The sequence below is a fragment of the Alligator sinensis genome, unplaced genomic scaffold (genome assembly GCF_000455745.1).
Source record: "Alligator sinensis unplaced genomic scaffold, ASM45574v1 scaffold485_2, whole genome shotgun sequence".
Lineage (NCBI taxonomy): Eukaryota > Metazoa > Chordata > Crocodylia > Alligatoridae > Alligator > Alligator sinensis.
The window spans coordinates 57,410-81,431 of record NW_005842069.1 but is presented as its reverse complement, the minus strand read 5'-3'; positions in this window follow the sequence as shown (position 1 = coordinate 81,431).

Genomic DNA, 24,022 nt, shown 5'->3' with positions numbered 1-24,022 from the left:
AAGCCAAGAAACCACACCAAGTAATCTTCCATAAGTGCTTTCACAATAGTTTCAGAAAACCAGACTGGAAACAAAAATATAAAATTTTACTGGGCATCAAAAGCTATGGAATTAAGACAGGTCTTGGCCTTGTGGCTCACTAATTTACCTGCTCCCTCTGCTAACTCTGTTCCACAGGTAATAATGCCCCTTTTCCCTTTTGAATGGTTTAATTCTCTTACATAATTGGATTTATCTATGGCAACCATTTTTTACATAGTCTATGGACATGTCTACACAAGATGGTATGGCGCCATAGCATCCATTGGCAAAAACCATGATTCTGCTGCTATGTCGCTGTAGGAACAGGCTCCCTCATTATAGCACATTGCTATGGCAACATAGCGGCCAAAAATAACTGTGTGCAGCTGGCACAGCTCAGTATGGGCTATTACTGTGACACCTTTTAGTACTTCCAAAAGGAAGTACTAAATGACAGTGCAGTAACAAAGGTGTCATATGACTACATGTAGATGCACTCTATCAGTACTTTTGATAACTTTTCCTTGTTCTACAGGTTTCCAGCCAACTTACTATTTTAAGTGCTTCTTTTCATTAATATAATATGGTTAACCAAAAGTTATTGCTCTAACTTGTATTTAACCTAGGTAGTATCTGCTTCTTTCTTGGACTGAAGAAGTATCCAAAGGTAGATGTGCATCTCTCCAAACTTTTAGCAAGTTAGTCCAGTAAAAGATATTATCAAGAAAATCTTGCTTCTATTTATGCCTTTAAGCTAAACACTTGCCAATGCTTTGATATAATAATGTTTTGTGGGTGACAAGGGAAAATCATCCCATTACAATGTCTTTTTAAAATAGAGATGCTCTCTCCTGAAACATGTTACTCAAAAGTATGGGTTTAAGTTCAAAGAGTCAAGTAAGTTTCTTTTAAATAGCAGAAATTCAAACAGGAATAACAAAGAAATAACTGTAGAAATAATTATAGCTTGGGAATTATGATGTGGTTTAAATTCTAAAATATCATGCAGAGATATAAATATTTGATACAATCATGAATCTTCTTTATAGATAAGTGTACAGACAGAATTTATGAAGTACTGGTAAATTTGCCTCTGCCTTGAACAATTTTAACTCAGGATTAAACCTGAGTTTAGACTTTCTTTGCACTAATGCTTAGCAATCAACCACCAAATTATATTCTGCCTGTCCATTATTCTTGTCTGCAGTTGTTAGAACCTGCCTTCAGTCTACTTGCACCTACTTTATATAGTGTTGTCTCATGTAATCAAAATAGATTTTGGCTCATTATGAATCCTTTTATAATTCCTTTGCTATACTTTAGAAACTGGAAAGCCCTCAGGCTGTCAGACTATCACAATTAATATTTACTGATTGTTTTTGTAATGTACATAAATGCCATAAAGAACACATACTGTGTAATTTGATTCAGTTCAGGTTCCCATTCAGCATGCTAAATGAGTACTCTGCTGTATGCCAGTAGGTTTACAGTTTGATTCAAGGTAATAATGGAATAAAAATCTTTCACTGGATGGTTCACTTTACTTGTCAAAAGTTTGGAAGTCAGAAAAAGGTGAAGTCTTTGGATCAATTCATTGGTGGGTGTAAATGAACAAATTTCTTTTGATTTCAGTGGGACTATGCTGATTTATGCCAACTGACAATCTCTTCCTGCATATCTGTCTGCAGAAATTAATAGTACATATTAGTACCCAACAGTACCCATGCACACCCATTAATAATAACAATTTTTTTATGCTCAGTACCATTCTTCTGCAAAATCCAATCAATAATTAGACAATTATAACTTCCCTTCATGGTAGGCATCATTTTCTTTTTACATATGAGTAAACTAGAATTTGATCATAACTATAGAGTGAATTAGCAGGAAGCATCATTCATGGCATCTGAATAATGCCATCTATAATAAAGTGTAATCTGCACATGGGAAGCTTTTGGTATTCTCTAGCCATACCCGGTTAGGTAGAGATAGATACAGACAGAGAAAATTACAACCAGAAAAAGTGAGATGAATTGCAATATCATTGATACCTGCAAATGAAAGCAGTCTGCCCTGCTGAACAAGCTCTTCCCATTGGTCTGGTAATTCTGTGTCAGATGCAATATTTTTTTTAAAGAAAGGCTAATAAGGCTGGCAGTGGCACTCAGGCTGTTTTGTGAGGTAGGGTGATCTTAAGTTTTTTATGTGTTAATGTCCATGAAAATTAATGTTCAGAAGTGTGTAAAAAATACTTGATATATAGGTCATGCCCCCAACCCCCAGGATCCCTATACCAGTCTTTGAAGTCTTGCTTAAGCTATTAATAAACAGTGAAATATTCCAATTCAATACTAGAAAAAATAGATGTTACATACTATAGCAGCCAGAATCCTTTAACCAGAATCCCTTAATGAGAACAAAGATTGACATACTCATTGTTTAAAACTCATAACAGGGAATGAGGATGGAGGAGAGGCTGGGGGAAGGAGATGAAATATTGAAAGTGGAAGCAAGAGTTGAAAGAAAAATGAAACTTAGTTATATATAATGGAGATCGAAGTGGAAGCAAAACAGCAACAAAATGAATGGCTATCATTTAAATATAACCTGTATAGCAAAGAGAGAAACTGGAAGGGTTTGGAAATCCTTATAAGCACAATTCAAAGGAAATGCCCTTGATCAAGCAATAAGGACCATGGAGGACTGTAGTAAAGAGAAATGTTTTAACTTCTGCCCCAAACAAGAAAAAGGGGTAAAATGGCATATATTGCTGAGGAAAAGCTAAACTCCTAAAACGTGCCATAGAAGTGCACATAGGTGTCCTTTAAAGCATTTAATTATCTAAATCTGTCCCCCTTAAAAAGAAAGGGTCAGAATGGACTGACAAGACCAGAATTAAATATGATCAGCCACGTCCAGATGAGCGCAGATGTTTGGTTCCCTGGGGACAAATAGCAGTGGTGCACCTTCCTGGGGAATGCCATGCCATGCGCACTTTGGCACAAACCAAGTTACTCTGGGTGGGGTAGGGGAGGTTGGAGCCAGCACTGTGCAGGATATCCAGAGGTCAGAAAAAACCCATAGGGTGAAGAAGCAGAGCAGCACAGAAATGGGCAGCACGCCCTTGCAGTGGTGAGAACACCTGACTGACGTATGTGGCACTTCAGATTGTCACAGGGCACTAAGGTGCCTGCTCTTTTAAGGGCAGAAACTGCCTAGAGAGAGGCCCCTAGCAGTCAGTCAAGAACCCACAGGGTCAGCGGGATCCAGCAGTACCGTGTCTAAATATAAACTCTAAGGCAGCTTCCCTATTTTATAATTACCAGCAAGACATGGCAGAAGAGGAAAAGGATGCCCATTGGGCAAGATTGGCATGGTTATGGAGCTGTAGGGGTGTCACAGCCATCCCTGGGGACCCCATCCCATGACACAGATGTGTTTTGTGGTGCCACATACCTCAGAGACACGCTCGTCTGGACATGCCCATCATGGGCATAAGTGTTCATGAAATCAGGCTAGGATGTGTACTTACTACCAAAGGATCAATGAAATGATTGGTCTGACATTCTGTAAGTCACAAGTTAATGACATTGATGACAAGTAGTCACCTGGGATGAGTATCATGGGTACAATATGAAGTAAAATTCAAGGACTAGGATTATAGGGATAGAATTTTTACCTTAGATTACTGACAGCAAGTAAAAGGAGAACCAATACAAGCCCCCTCCCTCCACCCCTATCTTTGGGGTGGGGTGTATGGAGTGGAGGGTTTAAGGGATTGAGCAAAGCTTTGAAGTTTAGCTTTTTATAGACTTTAATATTTTTCTTCACTAACTTGTAATATCATGTAACATACTGGGAAAGCAAAATGGACAATATTTGAATAAAAATTAGTTCACGCATTATTCTATACCCAGGAAAATCAACAAGAGGGTTTTATGGAGTTGAGATTTAGCAGCTGCAAGTGCAAACAATAAATTTCAAAAGGACCAGTTCTTTAGTTTGGTACAATAGCTAGTTACACTGACTGAGTCTCTCTCCCTTAAATAGTCTCACAAAGTTTATCAAAAGTGGTTAGAGACTGCAGGGCATTCAATAAGTGCTGCTGCTGTTGCCATGCTGGCTGCTATAGCTGTTGCCACTTTCCTAGTCACCACCACTCAACAGCTGCTGCTGCTGCTGCTGCCGCCACCTAGAGTACCAAATCTTCTTATGATTCTGTCTCAAATGAGTAAGTTTGTTATATGGAAAATCAGACCCAATGTATTGCTCATGGAAGCTTCCAATGTTGCTCTTAGCCAGAAGAACTTGGAAACTTTAAAACTAGGGTTTACAGGAAGAGTTAAGGATGATGACAACTGCAGTGTATTACTTCTTGTCCATGGACAAGCAAAGGTTGGACGGCACTATTTTATGTGTCTTTACTGTACCTGTGAAGTCTGGTAAATCTTCCTTTTTTTGAGGAAAGCAAGAATACGTCCCAAATGAAGACATGATATGATAAAGTGGTAGTAATATATGTGGCGGTCGAGTAGTAGGCCGAGGCTATGGCCAGTAGCCCGAAATGGCAGGTGGGTACTTTTGACCGATGGAGCGGAATTAGGCACTGAAGCATATTGGTTGAACAGAGAGATTATTTACTTACGCCGTCGGTTTACACAGCGCAGGAAGAAGAATTGACTTAGGTTACAGTTGTAAACGTGAGCTCTCCGAGTAAGACAAAATGACATGAACGGCTTAACGAGCATGCAGAGCGGGGGATACGTCGGTAGGTCGGTGACGGGGAGTCACTGGTGGGTGACCAGTCCGCCAGGTTTACTCCGAGATGTGCAGAGTTCTCCAACCTGGAGAAATATGCGGAGTTCTCCAACTTGGGTGGAAACTGCTTTAACTTTTATATGACTAACAAGCCAATCGCGAGTCACCAAATATGAATAATTTAGAACCAGCCAATGGTGGTGTGCGTGTTTGCATAAAGTTGGCGGGAACTTTTTCTAAGCTGTAATTTTCCACTACTGTGGCATATGTATCAAACCAATGGAATTTTCCACTGTGCCATAGGCATACAACTTACTGGGTTCTGACAATATAAACAGAGTAGAGAGGTGGAAGGGCAAGACTTACAACAGTGAACCAGTGTGCAGGATTTGATTATTCATTTGTTTTGCAAGGAAGGAAAACTTTGCAGATAATGCTACTTTTGGGGAAGTCTGAGTTTTATAGGACTTGCAGGGCATGTATTTTTAAGGAATATATTTAAAGCATGATAGATCTAGACAGGAAGAAAATCCTGGATATATAAGAAGTTGAGTAAGGTTTTGGACACACAGACACACCCTTAATATTAGAGAATAAAAGGAACAGATATAATGTGGAGCCCTATGTCAGTGTAACCTGTCTGAACCTGATATATATTTGTATACCAGGAAAACTAAAGGGTAAAATTATAATGGCAAAAGTTACACTGGGACAAGTGTCATGTGACTGCATCTATCCTGAAGCAGTTTTTGCTATATGTAAACCTGCTTTCCAGTCACCTAGGTTGCCTATACATGTTCTCCAATGCATTGTAAATTGAATGTGTCAGAGCAGACTTGATAAATAGAGTCTGTTTCATGTTCTAATTTGAATGCTGCTATGTCATTGCAGTGTCACATGTATTAAGCCCTCACACATTTAAAAATGGCCATGGGGCACTTAAACCTCACTAGACAAGGTTTAGTTAAGGTAAAGCATCCTGCAGCCATTTTTTAAATGTGCAGGGGCTTAATACATGTGACACTGCCTCATTTTAATTAAAGTAACTGGCTGGAAGCTATTCTAATTAAAACACCTCCTCCCCCATCTCCAAGCATGTAGAGAGTAGGGCTGTGCAAAATTTTGCCGGGTGTTTGATTTTGAAGCTGTTTCAATGTGTTTTGAGCTCAAAACAGTGAAATCAAAATGAAACAAAAGCCTTTTAAATGGTTTTGAAATGAAAGGAGGGCACTCAAAATGCTTTGAAGCTGGGCTTACTTGCCTGACTTCAGTGCCAGTTCCAACCAGCAGCGGTAGCCTGCTGTCATCCTTCATGTAGATCCAGGACCCCACCCCCCAGGAGGAGTCTGGCACAGCCCTGCAGCTCTCTTGTGGGTGTGGGCCCCTGGATCTGCATGCCAGATGACAGGAGGCTGACACTGTCACCTGGAACCAGTGCTGAGTGCAGCCCAAACCCAGTACCAGGAACACAGCTGCTGCTGCTGGTCCCAGGCAGCAGAGGCAGCCTCCTGTCATCCCACATGGAGATCTGGGAGCCTGTACTCCCGGGAGGGCTGTTGGGCTGAACTCCATAGGGCTGGCAGAGCTGCTCAGAGTGCAACCCAGTCATGGGAGGCAGGGGAGAACCAGGGCTGCACTCTGTCAGCCCCATGGAGCTCAGCCTGGTGGCAGGAGATGGGGGAGAGCCAGTGGTGGAGCTGCTCTGAGCGCACCCCTGGCTCTGAGCACAGCCCTGGTCAGTGGTTCTCGCTCACCTCCCACCACTGAGCTATACTCTGACTGGTGGTGGGAGGTTGGGGAAGAACCACTGACCAGGGCTGTGCTCGGAGCCATGGCTGTGCTCCGAGCAGCTCCACCACTGGATCTCCACCACCTTCTGTCACCAGACTCAGCTGGAGGCTTTGCAGGCCCATGGAGCTTCTGGGCTGTGCTCACCAGGTCTGTACAAGCAGGTCCTTCAGCCCCATGGAGCTCAGGCCAGGGATGGTAAGTGGAGAAGAGCTGAGTCAGCCCTGGCCGGTGGCTCTCTCACACCTCCTGCCACTGGGCTAGCTTTGTGGGGCTGGCAGAGTGCAGCCCTGGCTTTCCCCTGCCTCTGTTGCCCTGAGAGGACAGGCCAACTCTCAGGATCTCAATATTGCACTGTTCGACAGGAGGGTGTAACACAATTGCACATATACAAACACACAAATCAATTAGGTGCATACACACTACCAGCTCAGACACACACACATCAAAAACACCCTAGGCACATGCATACCTATCACCAATTCAAGCACATACACTATACACCCCAAAAGTTAGATACTGATCCCTAATTCATATATCATGCATGCAGTGCCATATATATATGTATTACACACACACACACACACACACTAGCAACTCAGATACACAGACGTTCAAAATAACTAGTTTAGGTTCATGCATACCTATCACCAGTTTAAGCCCATACACTCTACACACACCAAATTTAGACAGAATCAGTTACCAACACCTGCACATCCAATACGCATAAATGGATTACTAATTCATATACCACACATACACAATGATATCTATATATGTGTATTCACTAATTCACACACATACCACCCACCTACACATACACACAGGTGAGTTCTTAAGTTGGATGTTGTGATGTGTATGTATGTATATGCTTGGTGTACTTGGGATACCTGGGGAAAGGTTAAGGTAAGAAAGTAGAAGTGTACGGAGTGAAAGTTACCAGAACTGGGATTAGAACCGGTAGACTACAGGGGCATGGGCTGAAGAACTGAGGCTCAGGGGTAACTTTAGGTTAATTGATCTTAATTGATTAAAAGACAACACCCAAAGCCTGCAGAAGAGGGAAGCATGCCGGCACAGAGCCTGGGACTGGAGCCAGAGTGACGGGGGAGCTGAAAAGGTAGGTGGGGAGAGGGGAAAATGGGACTAAGGGAAAGTGTGGGTGTTAAAGAGGGGCTTTGGGATGGCTCCAGGGCATCTAGAGAAGTTGCAGGGAGTGGCAGTAGGTGCTGGAAGCTGGAGAAAACTACAGGACAGCTAAAAGGAGCAGGGAAGCTGCAGGGTAGGGTGGGGAAGGATTACAGAGGGTGTGGGGGAAGCCTGAAAACAGAGAGATGGAGAGCAGAAAATCACAGGAAAAGCAGCAGGTGGTAGGGCCACAGGAAAGCAGAGAAAGGCAGCAGAAGGTCGCAGGGAAAAGGCAGTAGGAGCAGTGGAGAGCTGAGAGGCAGCAGGGACAGCAGGAAAGCAAGGAGAGCTTGAGAGGTGGCAGAAAAGGGGAGATAGAATTGGGAGGAGATCAGGAAACTAGCAGAGAGGGTGAGAACTGGACCCGAGAGAGAGAATAAGGCTGGAATTTAAGATAGGGAAGGGACTGGGATTCAGTAAAACATGACCCAACTTGGGGTTGCAAATGACAGTGGTTTTATTGAACAGGGGAGATGGTGACACAATGTCTTATTGGTTCCCTTGCACCCACACACACACACAATGGCAGCAGGGGTTAGAGAGGCTTGGTGCAGGGGCTGAAGTCCACTGAAGTCCAGGAGGAGAGAGAGAAAGACAGAGAGAGAAAGAGAGTCCAAATTATAGGAGGAGTCATGCAGATAATATCTACCTATCCAGGCTTGAAGGGGTCCTTGTCTAGTAGGTGTTGTCCAGAGGGGGGTCGCCGGCAGCGCCTCTGGGTAGATAGGTGGTGTGGCATGGTTCTGGGCCAGATGGAGAGGGCGTCCCCCTGGGTCTGGCCCTTTTTATAGGGGCAGATCTTGTGTGACCTAGTGACAGGAGGCATGCCCAGGCAAGGGTCAGCCTCTGGCGTAGTGAGCATGTGTGCTTCATGCAGGAATGTGCAGTTTTGGGTGTCTGTAATGGTAAGAGTTGCTGGTTCTGCAGGGTATTTTGTCTTTCAAATGCTGGGTTTTTGTCTCTGTTCCTGAGTGAGGTCCATGGTTCCTGGATGAATCAATGCTAGGTGATGGCCCAGTCATTACAGGCCATTCAGTAGAGGCCTGCTACCATTGTATTTTGATCATTCCCAATCATTCTCATTTATCCGGGAACCAATTTACATGGGAGGGGTACGTGACTCGTACAGCTGCAACATGGGATGCCCAGGCAGAGGACGGAAGATGGAGGCTTGACATATAAAATGGAAACTTGACATGACTTTGGTTCACTTACTAACACAGGCCTAAACCATACAATATCCATATGAAACAATAAAAATCAATACGAAAATGATAATAATACAATATACAACAGTAAAAATCAATACAAACCTAATAATTTTACAATATAAAATGGTGGATATCCAAAACCAAAAACTTGCTACCAAAATAAAAATGTTTAAAGCTTATCCTAAGTCTAAGCTCTCTTATCGTTATCTATAGGGAATAGAGAGGGAGAGAAAAAGTCAGAAATGGTCGGGGAAAGGGGATGGAATGCATTTTGAAATAAATAACGCCTCCCCCCCCCCTGGAACTGGGGGTTTTGCTACACCTCCTGCCACCAGGCTGCACTCTGAGCCCCACAGAGCAGAGCCCTACAGCCCTCTAGGGGGTGCGAGTCCCCAGATCTGTATGCACGATGACAGGAGACTGCTCCTGCTGCTTGGGTCCAGCCACAGTAGCTGTCTTCCTGGTGATGGGCGTAGGCTGTGCCCAGTGCTGGTTCCAGGTACCAGCCTCCTGTTATCCTGAGCACAGATCCAGGGGCCCACACCCCAAGGAGGAGTCTGGCACAGCCCCACAGCCCTCTAGGGGGTGCAGGACCCCAGATCTGTGCTCGAGATGACAGGTGGCTGCTGCTGCCGTCAAGTGACATGAGTTTTGCTTGTCAGCAGATTGAGGTGCAGTTTCCCAGAAACCACTATACCTATCTCTCTGAATCTTGGCAGACTTCATGCCCTTAGGAGGGGCTACCATCCCTGCATGTTTCATCTGAATCAGGCAGGAAATCACAAAGTTATAGGCATTTTCATGATTCCCCATTATAGCCTATGGGCAAAATGTCGAAACAGTTTCAATGAAATGGAACAGTGCTTCAAAACAAAATGAAATGATGACATGAACCACTGTCCCTTTGAAATGTGAAACAGAAGTCAAAACAGACAACCCTCGTGTATAGGCAGCCTCAGTGTCAAACCATTGTAACAGAACATAACCGAGTAGACATCCAGGCTAGGTATAGAGATTCAAGCCTGAGGTAGAATCAATTTAAGTTATGTGGTTTCCTGTAAGTACAGTAGTTTATATTAGTAGTGAACAGAACACTGAAGACCTTTGTGGGGGAACAAATCTGGGTTCTGCCATTTTTAAACCATTCTGTGTGCTGAACTTCTTTTCTGTTATGGGTATAGGCAGGGGTTGCATGCAGCATTCCCGTATAGACTATTATGCAATCACTTACACTGGTAAAAGCATAATGTTTGTACCTAGCTCCATTCAGAAGTTCATCTGGCATGTTTCACATCCTGGTACAACTGATGTTAGTGTGAAAAAAATGATGTGAATTGCATGGGTATTAATGTATTATGCATTTAGAATCTAATTGTTTTGGTTTATTATGCCACTTATGGGTTGGACAGTATAACTGTAATGCGTTGTTACTGTGATGTTGTACTGGTAACTGATTCCCTCATGATATTGAAGCATGAAAGAAGTATTATAATAAGCCTGCATTGTTATGCACTGTTGCAGGAAGGTGCTAGTCAGGGGAAATTAATGAATATATAACTACCTTATTTCCTAAGAAAACATGTGTATGAATCAAATTGTGGATTTCTGTGGAATGTGTTTTGAAGACGTAATTATTAAATTTGGAATCAGATAGGCAGCTTTTTGATCCAAGCTAATGTGCCAGTTATTCAATGCCATAATGGATACTATGCTCTTTCACCAAGTCACTGTCCCTTGTAGGTCACGCTTATTGACACTTTAATGTATTCAGATTAACACGCTTAAGTGTAATATTAGAGTGTGTTCTCTTTTTTGTCAAAATGCTTGTTTCTGACATAAACCATCCAACTGTGAGACAGCTGCCATACTACAGTGCCAATCAGTATATGAACCTCAGCTTGTGTCCCAGAAGACCAAATCATCCTGATAAAAAGGTAGCAGTAAGCAGTTATTTTTTTTAAAATTGTATTTACTTGTTTATAGTTAAAATGGTGTCAACCCAGGAAATGTAATCAGAAATAGTTTATTAAAAAAAAATTGTTAGGGATGTAATCTTACACAGCACTGCTCTGCTCTCCAAATAATAAATGTAAAAGCACAGCTAAGCTCCTAGCATGCTAAAAGCTCCCCCTGCTGTTGAAGAACCATTTAGAGCCAAGGCTTGCATTTTATTTTCTAAAGAAAAAGCAGAGCCTCAATTCTATAAACCTGCTAGTCACGAGAAAAACACTCCTTTAAATGATGGCACCTACAATTAAAAAAATAAAAGGTGATGTCTGTGGTGCTGGTCTTAAAATGTACTGCAAGAATAATGGGATGAGAAAAAATCGCAGAGTACCCGTGCCTTCCCCCTCCCCACTCCCCTCCCCCTGCTTTCCCTGCCCCCCTCCCTTCCTTGGTTCACCTTTTTGTTTTTCTAATTTCTACCTATTTACATTCTCACTGACATCCTGACACATTTTTAGCTTCTCTCACTCCTTGGAGTCTCAGACCAGCAGATATTTCCTATGCCTGAAGAAGGGTGACCACACCTAAAAGGTTGCTAAGAACTTTTTTTCCAACTACTCAGTTGGTCTAATAAAAGACATCACATCTACTCAAAGAACCTTGCCTGACAATACTGATCCAATGAAGCAAAACAAGGAAGAACAAAGCAATGGTTTTATTTTCGTTGCACCACTATTTTAGAACTCTAGTAATAATGTACACATGAATAATTCCTGTTTTTACCAATGCATCTTTCATAATTATGCTGTAGTCTGAGATGCATCACAGAAAGATTTCTTCTATATGTCAGAACACGATAGAGTCGTATTAGCTTCTCTGGGTATTAACTCAGTTAAAGTCAGTGGCATATAAGCATAAATCAGCACCTCTGAAAATCAGAGCAATTATTATTCATAATTACTCAAATTATTTTATAATTAGGTTATAGGTTTTCTGGCAGGATAAATTCTGTAAAAATAATAATAATAATGCACAAGGAAAAGTACAACCCCTAAACAAATAGTGTAATGCATGGTATTCAGTAAATGAAGTGCAATTTTGTTTAAAGGGTTTGTAGGAAGGTTAAATGAAGGTACTAGGTCTTTAATATAATAATGAATTGTAATGAGGTAAAAGCCCTGAGGCCCAGAGTTGTTAGGACACTGAAAGAGTCTAGTGCTGGGTGGCAGCAGGGTCTGGCCTGGCTGTGACAGTGGCTGCTGTTCTTGTGCTAAGTGGACACTAGGGCTGGTGCCCAGGTCATCTGTTCCTCCTTATGCTACTGAAATGTATCCTGCTTGTAAATGGACTGAATTTTGTTTTTTCCTGTCCTGTCAGGCCTCTTCTGTTTGTCTTCAAAGTACCGACCTGTGAGCAACAAAGTGCCTGACTCTGCTTTATGCTACTGCCTATGAACTACCACAGCTAGAAATGTGTGCGCTGTGAATACAGGCCTTGCAATAGGCAAAGCATCCTTATCAGGATCAAAGTAACCCAGAATCAGTACATAAAGTGGGAATGAGTTAAACAGTTGTTGCTTATGGATACGAAAAGGTACTAGCAGAGGAAGCAGGAAGTTTAGAGAGAGGAATAATTGGATAAATGGTAAAATAATATTTTAAAACATGAAGAGAGATACTGTGGAATTTGAGATAAATAAAGCTATAAGGAAAACTGGTAGGGAGTTGAAAGAGCTGAATCTCCTCAGCTTTTAATATAGCATGCCGGCTTGTGATCCATCCTGTCCACCTTGGAGTGAGAGTTTCAATGTGTGATGGAGGTGCTTCTGGTAATGTGCACTAGGGTGCTCGTATATGAGCCCAGACACTGCTCTGATGTGCTGTTAATCAACTCTGCTGGAGCGTGGTAATTACAGTGCTCCAGCCAGCCTCTGTGTCTTGTGTATCAGCATCCCTTCATTTCAAAATGGTAGTGGGGGTGATTTATCTGCAGCTCATTTGAGCTATACAGTGCCCCTGCTGCCATTCTGAAATGTGGGGAAACTGACACGAGGTGCTCTGGGCACTTTAATTGGAGCACTCCCCCCCCCCGCAAACCGCCCTGCTCCTGGAATATATTTAAAATGCCCTTAGTTTCTATTCCAGATTCTTCCACTAAGTTACTGGGTAACTCGGGAGCAAATTCAGTTCACCTTTTCTGGCTAAGTTTCATCATTTGTTAAATGTGGATGAGGATGCTTATATTGCTTTGTTGTAATTTAAAATCAATAGATGAAAACTTCTGTGCAAGTGTTAAGTATAGCATGCAGCTGTCTTGGGATTTTCCTGTGAAAATTTTCTTTTGGCTGAATAGAAAAAATGCAGCTTTTTCAACTTTGTATCTGGAAAATCCAAACAAAATATTTCATGTCAGGTTGACCCAAAGCAAAATAGCTTCACTTTGTCAAATTAAATCAGTGTTCATGTGAATTACAGCAATATCTCAAGAGCTCTATAGTTCCGGGGGGCTTCATGCCCATTCTCTTAGTCTAGAGCAGCAGTTCCCAAACTCTGACAGATTGTGCACCATGAATTTAAAATGATACAACCTTAAGTATCGCCCACACATTTTTCAGTTCAACTTTAAATGCCATCAGCCAATGTTTGTCATATAAAGTAATTATAATAACTTAGCTAATGTATACCACTGACAGGTTGTTTGTGTACCACTGGTTGTATGCCTACCACAGATTGGGAACTGCTGGTCTAGAGCTAAGCCCATACAAGATTAAAGGGTGCCTGTACATGAGTCAAGAGGCTGCACTGACATGCTGTAATTACAGGGCATCAGAGCAGACCCCACACTTCAAAATGGCAGCAGGGGTGCTTTAACTAAAGCTCATTAGAGCTTTAGATAAAGTACCCTCACTGCCATTTTGAAGCATGGGAATGCTGATACATGAGATGCTCTAGTGACTTTCATTAGAGTGGTTCTGAGAGCCCCTCTAATTTAAAGAACCCCTTCCCACTGCCACCACCCCTGGAGCACATGTTAAAATGCCCATAGATTGGAAGAGACTGTTCTAGTACCCCAGGGTGTGCTACATGAAGTTGAATTCATAAGATTTAAGGAATACAGTATAAACTGTATTGAGCGCAAAAAAAGTACAAGCAGCTTTGTGCTAGTGGTCCACAAGTGTTTGGGTTGGGTTTTTTTTTTTTAGGCTGTGGGCTGGAATAACCCAGCTTGAGTCAGTGGTGGGCTGCTGACATCACTTACTGTGTGACTGCTTGTGCTCGGAAATGAAACAGGGGTTGTTTTAGTTTGGTAAGCATGAAATTGGAGTTGTTATAACTATTGTAAAAGTAGCTTTGAGATCAATTGGCATGAAAGTAAAACCGAGTTAATTGATTAAAAGGTATTACTGGTGTACACAGATGTAACCTCATCTGCCTGAATATCTGGGCATTTTCCTGTATTTATGCACCAGTGGATACCCATTCCTTATCCGGACAGACTATGGATCCTTAAAATCCAGTGAAATGTTTAAAAATTACTTGTGATGGCCTTATTTTAAATATTTTTTGTATTTAAATATTTTTCCATTATATAGTATATGCCTTATCCCTAAGGGATTTAGTCTTGTACATTATACTTGTAGTTGTATTCCTCTTTTATGTGACAGGGTGGTCAGAAAACATGATGCTGATCTTTTTTTGTTTATTTTTTTTCTTTTCTTTTTCTCATGGCTATACCTCATTTCAGCTGATAGCCCCTGTTTTGTTTTGTTTTATTTCCTTACTGGACTCTTATGCTTTGAGTACTGGAAAGCACTTAACTTCTATTTTTTTTATTTTTTTTTGCTCAAAACATCCAAGTGTGTTTTGCTATTTAACCTTCCCTCTTCATTCTGAATCACTTTCATCAGTGAAACCTTGCCTATTGTGATAGTGTTTGACAGGAATCTGTATGGGAGGCAAGGAGGATTTACAGGCCTATTACAAAAGGGTGGCATTAGAGGCCTTTATTTTTCTTTTAAGTCTCCTTACTAAAAATCTTCCCCCTCTCCCCCTCCGATTTTATAATACTTTCTCAAATTCTAGAGTTCCTCCACCCATCAAGAAAGCAACCTACATCTACTTCACCAGGATTAATTTTATACAACTTCTGGTGTAAACCCTTTGTCAGGGTTTCCCTTTCAAATGTGTATTGCTACTAACTAAAAACCTTGCCTTGCAAGGCACTTAATTCCCATGACCCAGCACCTTGGAGAAGGTGGGTGCATCTACGTGTGCAATTAATGTACCTGAATTTTAATGCAGAGTAAATTCTTTAAGCTTTGGCTGGGTACATGTCTACACATGCACCCTATCAGGCACAGATTTGAACCCAATGGGAGCAGTCAAGTCCAGGGCTCCTCTTGCCATACTCTGCCCCCCTGGATCCTGGGGAGAGGCACCTGACACCCCAGCCCTGGGTGACACCACAGTGGGTGCAGCCACCTTCAGTGAGCCCCGTGTGCTAGAGGCTGGCCCAGGAGCAAGGATGGGTGCTTTTCAGCCTGCCCCCCCTCCTCCTCTACAGGGCGGGGGCTAGCAGGGCCCATGTGCAGAGCTGGCCCAGCTGTGGCCAGATCCCACTCAAGGGCTACATAATTGGTGAACAGTGAGCTGAGGCCCGGGCAGGGGGCTAGGCCTCCAAAGGACCAGGCTCAGGAGCTGTGGCCAGACACCCTGCCTAGTGCAGGTGGTGCTGCATCTCCTCCCAAGCCCACTGGGAGGCTTGGTGCTGCAGGTGGCTGCCAGGGACCAGGCATTGGGCAGCACAAAGGTGACTGCCAGGGCCAGGATAGTGTCAAGGACCCCATGATCCTTTTCTGTCACCACTACTGCCCAGGTCACCATATCACCCTGCCACTCCTGGGTCTTGACCAGCCCCTCCAGGAGGGCAATGTATGCCCACTCCCTCTTCTACTTCCACTCCAGGTCCTAGGCAACACAGGCCCAAAGGTCTGCAAGCCACTACAGGTATGAAAAATGGGCTGTATTTGATATGGATTCGAATTTGGCCCAAATCAGGGGACAGTGTTTCAATTTGTTGAATCGGATCACTGTCCCAATTCAATTAGGCCAAATCCAAATCTCCAATTTAGATGCTGATTCAGAGAATCAGTGATTAGGCCATAGACACCACTTTAAATGTTTTTTCTACATACATCGAGGTACCAGGCACGGCTCGTGAACAGTGCGATGGTGGGACGGATAGAGCATCCCACAGGAGGTGCTGTGTGTGCTTGGCAGCAGACCTGGAAGTGGCCTGGAAGTACTTTTGGTCCACTTCCGGGTCCACTGCCAAGCGCACAGGGGACCCCTGCAGCTTGGTGATCAGCTGTGGGGGGACACTAGGTGCCCTGCCCCCGGATCCAGGAGGCACCAGTTGTTGAGCCAGGGAGTCCTTCAGGTACAAGACATGACTGCAGGCCTAAACTTTCTCTTCCCCTAATAACCACATAGCCTCAGTTTGGGGGTCATGTGCACACAGGTGCCCAGGGACCATGGTAAGTTGGTTGGGTGGGTTCTTCCAGATGCAGTCACTGGCTGGACCCTGTATCCCCACTCCCACTGGGCCACTTCTCACTTGCTGCAGGTAACCTGCTTTCCCTGTCCCCTACCCAGGCTGGGCCAGGGCTAGCTTCTTTTGGTAACTGCCTCAGTAGCTCTAGGACAACTCTTCCCCACCCTCCCCCTCTCTATGTGCCAGGCAGTTTGCTCCTATGCCATGGAGCCCATGGTGCCTGGGTTCTGGGAGTGAGGTGCTCCTACTCAGCCAGGATGCAGAGCTGGTGACATCTTGCCCGGTAGAGGGTGAAGCTTTACTGCACATTAGATTAGTCTAATGTGTAGCAATGTCTTTTACATTGATGCTCCCGGTGTTTATAATCTTCTAGAATTTGGTCCTAATCTTGTAATATCTTGATAAAGTAACAAATGTACATTAGTTCTTATGATTCCCTTTCTGCATATTGCAGTTGCTTTCAACCTGTTACCTTAGTAACAGTTGTCACCTTAGTACATCAGTTCTATATATGCAGAATATTTCTTCTTTTTTTCTCTTCCTATTTGTACTAAAAAAATATTCTGTATTTTTTTTTTATATTATTTCAAACATTCCTAAATGAAGTAGGACAGGAATTGGCACTTGGTAGTCTTGCAGAAAAGAAAAAAAAAAGAACTGTACTGACTTTGCTAATATATAGTATATATACTATTACTCTTTATGCTTGCATGACAAATAGAAAACAAGATTCTGAAAAATAATATAGCCCATATCTTTGTATATCTTAAGTACAGCCTTAATGAAGTTTTTATGGATGTGTGCATCCCCAGGCTTTGCTGTATACACATTTGGCACTATAAGGAATGGCATGTGAATGTGTTCCTTCTGAAATCTCATATAAAATTTCTGACTTTCTGGATCCTGCTACACATTCAAATTCAAGCTGGATAGAAACCAACTGTGGGGTTGTTACATATTTTCAAGCACTAACTTTATAGCTGGCTGGGTCTTTTCTAGCTATTCGGGATGGTCATTTTTATCTTGTGTTACTTAGTTTGCACATGTGCCTCATCTAACTTTATTGCATGATTAACAAGTTAATTGTGTGATAATTACTTTGCACTTGTGGTCAGTATTACTTTCCACATGTGGCTGGTCTAAATGTATTGTGTGATTTAACCATTGAATTGCATATGTATAATGTGTAGCAGGGACCTGCCTATTGTTTTGAGCCCTTACTTATACTGTTAAGTGTTAGACCTCAACTCCATGCGGTGCCCAACGACTAGGGAGACAACAATCCGATTGCTCATGGAGCCTGTTACTCAATAGCCAGAGCAATCTGTTTGCTATTTGTCATGCAAGCATAAATATATACTATGGGGGCATGTCCTGGGAAGCAATTACAGATGGGCCCACTTGGCTGAGTTCATAATGGCCAGTAGGCTGGGATACACGCTCTAGCACCCCCCACCTACTGGCCTAAGTTAGTATAGGCCTTCCTCTGCCTTTCCCAAATGAAAACTGAACATCAGTTCAGGTGATTATTGTTTCAATCTACACAGCTTGGAGGAAGCTGTGTAGATTGAATCGATTCTGCCTCAGGGTTTTTGAGTGTACTTGGCCTTGAAGATTCCACTTTTGCTTTCATTCATAATGAGAAAAATGACAAATATAAGTTTAATTATGAATATCTGCATGATACTCCACAGTACATTTTGGTCTCTGATACTTGTATTGACAATGATGATGGTAGGGCCCATAGTAACAACATTATGGAACAGTAGTAATGTGGCAGAACTGGGGGAAATGAAAACGTTGGTAAAAAAAATAAGTGTAGTATAGAGTTCTTTAAATATTTCCAAATTAGACAGAATATGCCTTTCTTAAAACTAATTAAAGAAAAAATGATTGTTTGATAAGGAAACTTCTGATGGTGCAGATTACAACATTATCATGGACAATGAAGTGATGTACATTTGAAGGATAGTGACTTAGTGAAAAGCTAATGTACAGTGCACAGTTGGTTTGGGATGAAGAATTTTGAAATCTGTTTGTGAAATTGACAATGTCTAAAGCTCTGTGTCTGCTCCCCGTTAATCTCTGCCTGTGCCATGCCAAAGCATGCCCTGTCCATTCAAGCCAACTCCATGTTTTCTAGGTCCCAGAACTGAGTCACTGCAGCCACCTTAAAGTTGCTCTGAATGTGTGGTATAATTATAGCTATGACTGATAATGAAGGCAGCACCAAATGTATAGGGGTCTACTTAATTCAGTTTCACAGCTTTTGTGCAAACCATGAAAAATGTAGTCATCCGCAATCACCAGGAAATGATGCATTGGCTTTGATTCCTGCCAAATGAACCTAAAAAGATCCCCAGCATTATTCATACACTATGCTATTTTAGAATGTCCCAGTGTTTACCGCAATACAAAAATAACACAACAATCACTGCTGCCATAGATCACATGATTGAGGGTTATGGCCATGTCTACATGAGATGCTGACTGTGCAGTAGCTCATTACTACTGCACAGTAGCATCGCATGATAGAAAGTGTGATGTGATGCTACTGAACAGTCAGTATCATCTAAAGCCATTTGGTACATAACAGTACTAAATGACTACACAGTAATCTCATGTAGACATGGTCACTGTCTGCTAGTGACACAGACTAAGTCAAGACACCAGTAAAGTAAAAATGTTTCTATTAAGGTTAGCATTAATTACTATTTCTAAAATTTTGTAGAAAGCTACATATAATAATAAAGTATGATGATATGTTACAAGTAATGCTGTATATAAATTTATATTTATATTTTATAGTTATATTTATCATAATATAATGTAATTTACTTTCCATGGAATTCACTATTAAATTACATGGTATATGCCTGTCCACCTATGAGTGGAGAGGGGCAGGGCCACTGGGAAATGCCTGTGAAATCAGCTTTGTGCTGCAACCAAACTGACAAAGTTGCTTTGTCTTGCCATGAGTTAAGTAGACCCCTACCAATACACAGTCTAAGATGAGTGCATTCCCTTATTCTCTAATTTAAGGGATTGAAGTGTACAGAACAAGACTGAGGGAGGGAAAAATGGCACTGATGAATATAACATAGAGGAGATTTAAACATAACCAAAGGCACCCACTAATTTTCATTGCAAATATTTCCTACAAACTTGTATGTTTTTTTTTTATTTGCCTGAATTATTTTTTTTTTTAACTAGCTCTTGCTAAAAAAAATAAATAAATAAATAAAAAAAGATCTACTTGTATGTCTAATCACAGGCCTCTCGCTAGGGTAAACAGGTCTGTATTAGGACCAAGACAAAACTCCTTAGTTGCTTGAGTACAATCTAAATGGGTTTTAATTATCAAAGCTATTTTGTGCCTTTTGTTCTTTAGACTCAGTTTATTTTCTCCTTGGAATTCCTTTAACATTTCAGGGAAGGATGACCTGCAATTAGAGAAGCTTTGTGAAATTGCAGATACTTGACTGATGTTCATAAAGATTGCTTTTGAGTTTTTCAGCACCAGGCATGCAGAAAAGGATCAGATGCCTCAGAAACCTGAAAAAAGAGATCCACAGGCTAACAAGATGGAGTAATAACACACAGAAAGAACCAGGGTAATTTAGGATAAATACAGAAAAGCCTGTCTTGATGTGCATGGAGGAAAGGTCCATAGTGGATTAGGAAAATGTGGAGCCAGAAATTGGTTTGAGAGGGACATAGTAGTCCTCTAAAGAATGACTAAAGGATCTATGCATGTATTAATGAAAACAGTAGGAGAGATCTGGCTATTCCAAGCATCCTACAGATCCTTTGGGTTAAAAATGGAGTGGCTCCTAATATTCATTTCAAAACTGGAAGCCATAATGGAAAGGAAAGACATAAAGGTAATTTAAGGTGGTGATGAAAGAATAATCAAAAGGTTATTTAAACATGAATAATCATAGAATGATAAAAATAGGGTTGCAAGGGATCTCAGGAGTTCATCTTGTCCAACCCCTGCTAAAAACAGGACCATCCCCAAATACATCATCCTAGCCAGGGCTTTGTCTACTTGAGTGGCAAAAACTTCTAATGCTGGAGACTCCACAACCTCTCTGTTCCAGTGCGTTACTACCCTCCTGGGAAGGACTTTTTCTAATATCTAACCTGAGTTTCCCTTGCTTCAACTTGAAACTATTGCTCCATGTTTTGTTATCTGCCACCACCAAGAACAGCCTACGTCCATCCCTTTGAAACCACCCTTCAGGTAGCTGAAGGCTGCTATTAAATCCCCCTTCTATCTTCTCTTCTCCAGACTAAATAAGCCCAGTTCCCTCAGCCTCCTCTCATAAGTTTTGTTCTCTAGCCCCCTAATCATTTTTTTTGCCCTCTGCTAGACTCTCAATTTAATTCAAAGGTGTACAGGTGTACACTTTAGTTAGACTACTCTAAAGATAACTGAGACTGCACAGTTATCTACAAAGATAACTGTGGAACACCACAGTCCTCCTCCACAACTGTCCCTTGGATAAATGAGCCTTCAGACCTGATTTAAGTAGTCAACTGAAAGATTTCAATGGGCATTTAATTAGAAATCTGCTAAAATTCAGTTTAGCCATAGTAAAGATAATGACTGTAGAATGTCTTGTAATCTATTGACTTATTTAAACATGTTTGCCACAGCTCACTGTAGCAATTACTTCCTTGCCTAAAACTCTTAATTATCATATCCAAAACAGATTACCTGTGTGACTTTTAGATACTAAGTGTAGCTCATACCCAAAAACCAAATGGGTTGCAAGGAATGGGTGGGGAGAACATCATCCCATAGCCCCACAGACTGCAGAAGAAGAGTATTCTCCATGTTCTTAATGAAACATGCAGCTGCTACGGTTCTTTTTCATGGCAAATGGAAGTCACTGGGCTCTCCCCATAATAGTTTGTTTGGAAATGAAGTACTACAGATGGACTTGTGCTTTAAAGGCTAACTTGTTGCTCAGAAATACATTTAAACTATCACAAAATGGCACATATATGAACGCTAAGTGTATCAGTAAATAGTTAGGCTTCTTTAGCATTTCAAAGGCAGAAATCAGTGAAGGAAGATGATGATTATAAAATGTAATTCAAAGTACAGGTATATAAAATAAGGAACAAGTGTTTAATGAATGCTTATATGTAAAAGGTAGCATCCATCATACACTGCCAACACACACAACTATTACTTTTGACATTCTGATCAATACGATATGATACTAAAATAATTAGAGCAAATATCAGTCAGCTTATAATCAGTGCTAATTAGTGTTTGCCCTGTAGTTTTTAAGGTAAAAAGGAGAAACACTTGCAAGCTAATGTTTGAAAAATTATCCTACTCATGTGGATTTGTCCAATGACCAAGTGAGGACTTGATAGTGAATTGCAAGAGGTAAGGGACAAATTCCCACTTCGGGTAAATTCTACACCAGCTGAGGATCTGCCCCCAGAAGTATGACTAGAAGGGCTCTGTGAAGCTTCGGTCCCTGATTTGATTTGGCGGAGTTTCAGCCCACTTCAGGGGCCAAATCAAATCAGAGGACCCTTTAATCTCTCCAAATCAATTCGGAACCCTCCAAATTGATTTGGACATAGATACAGCTTTAAATGTTTTTTCTACATGCCTCTAGGTAGCAGGGGCTATGAATGCTGTGGTGCTGGGGCAGATGTAGCATCCCACAGAAGCACAGGGGCCTCCCAGCACACTCAGCAGCAGACCCAGAAGTAGACCAGAAGAACTTCTGGTCCACTTCCTGGTCCACCAGGGAGCATGCAAGGGGGGCCCTGTGCCCACCCGGCTCAGTGACTGATGCCTCCTGCATCTGCAGGGGGCACCCAGGGTCCCCTGGCAGCCAATTGCCAAGCCAGGTGGGGGAGCGCACAGGTGGACCCCCCAGTGCACTACCTGGAAGACCCAGAAGTCGACCAGAACTACTTCCAGTCCACTTCTGCATTCGCTGCCAAGCACACTGGAGAGCCCCCTATGCTCCTGTGGGATGCTCCATCTGCCCCAGCACCGCAGCAATCATGAGCTGCACTGCTACATCAAGGTATGTATAAAAAAATTTTAAAGCTGCGCCTGTGTCTGAATCACTGATTCGCTGAATCAGCATCGACTCTTCAGATTCGAATTCAGCTGAATCGAATCAGGGACAGTGATCCAAATCAATGGATTGAATCACTGTCCTCGATTCAGGATGAATCCAAATTGCATAGGGCCTGTTTTGCGCAGCCCTAATGGCTAGCACATTCATATTCAAAAGGCATGGAGCTTTCCAGGGAAGTTTGTTCAAAGTTGTTCTGATATTACTCTTTCAAATCATTTGGAGGGACCATTTTGGTCCACTTCATGTCAATTAAAATCTTCCTGATCACATTATGAGAGTCTTAATGCATGTTCAGCCATTATACAGACTGTTCCCTCTAGAGAAGGTGAAATTGAAAAGCTTAATAGTTCTAGTAAGAGCTCATTGCCAGGTGGTATAAGACAAATACAGTGATTTAGGTCACATTCTAGCTGGATGAGTTGGTTACTTGCTTAAGGCCACAGGTGGTGTCAATTTCAAAAGCTGTAGGAGTTAGAAGGTTTTCACTCCAGTCTACTGTTCCTATTGAACTATTTTTCAAATAATCATTCATTGCATGAAACTGCATGGGAAACAGTATAGGTAGGATGCTACACTGTGATTCAGGGGATTCAGGGAACCCAGGTTCATTTTCCCTTTTTTCTTTTTTTTTTGTGGAGGGAGGCAGGGGCTACCATATCTTTCATATTATTTGCTTCTATATATAAGCTTGTGGCAGTATGCATAAGCACTGACTTTGTGGGTGCTCTGTGGCTCAAGCACCCACTGAAAAAAGATGAGCAGGTGCTCAGCATCCATGAGCTATGTCAGGTGAGCTGGGTTGAAGTACTGCACTGCCTCTTTGCTTGGGCCTCAGTGTGGGAATCCAAAAAAACCCCAAAGCATTCACTAGCTAAAACCAAAGTTGGAACTTATGGCAGGAAGTCTCTTCTACTGTGCTGGCAGAGGACTTACCTCAGTCTCCTGATCTCTGGAACTTCTGAGAGTGTGTGTGAACCTAACTGCAAATAATAAAAACAATGGAAACAGTAACAATAGCAATTGTAATGATGATATATTTCAAGTTTATTTATAATGAGCATAACCTTATTAAAAATAAATGAAACTTTGAGGAAAATGTTGGAGGAAAAACTACATCTCCAGATCATATACTTATAATACATATGACATTGAGGACCCATGAGATGTTTTGTGTTGTGTGGATATCCTTGTTTTTTTTTAATTTTTGTTGAAGCCCCTACATTAAGATGAATGGAAGGAGACAGTTTCATCAGTGCTGTTCTTTCTTTAGCAGAACCTATCATACCCAAGAGGGAAGGCTGTGTGGAAGAAGTAAACAGATGCCTCCGACAGTGGTGCTACCGTGAGGGATAGTTTCATAGTAGCTAGGGTCAGGAGGGACCTGAACAGATCATCTAGCCTGACCCCCTGCCACAGGCAGTAATGAATGCTGGG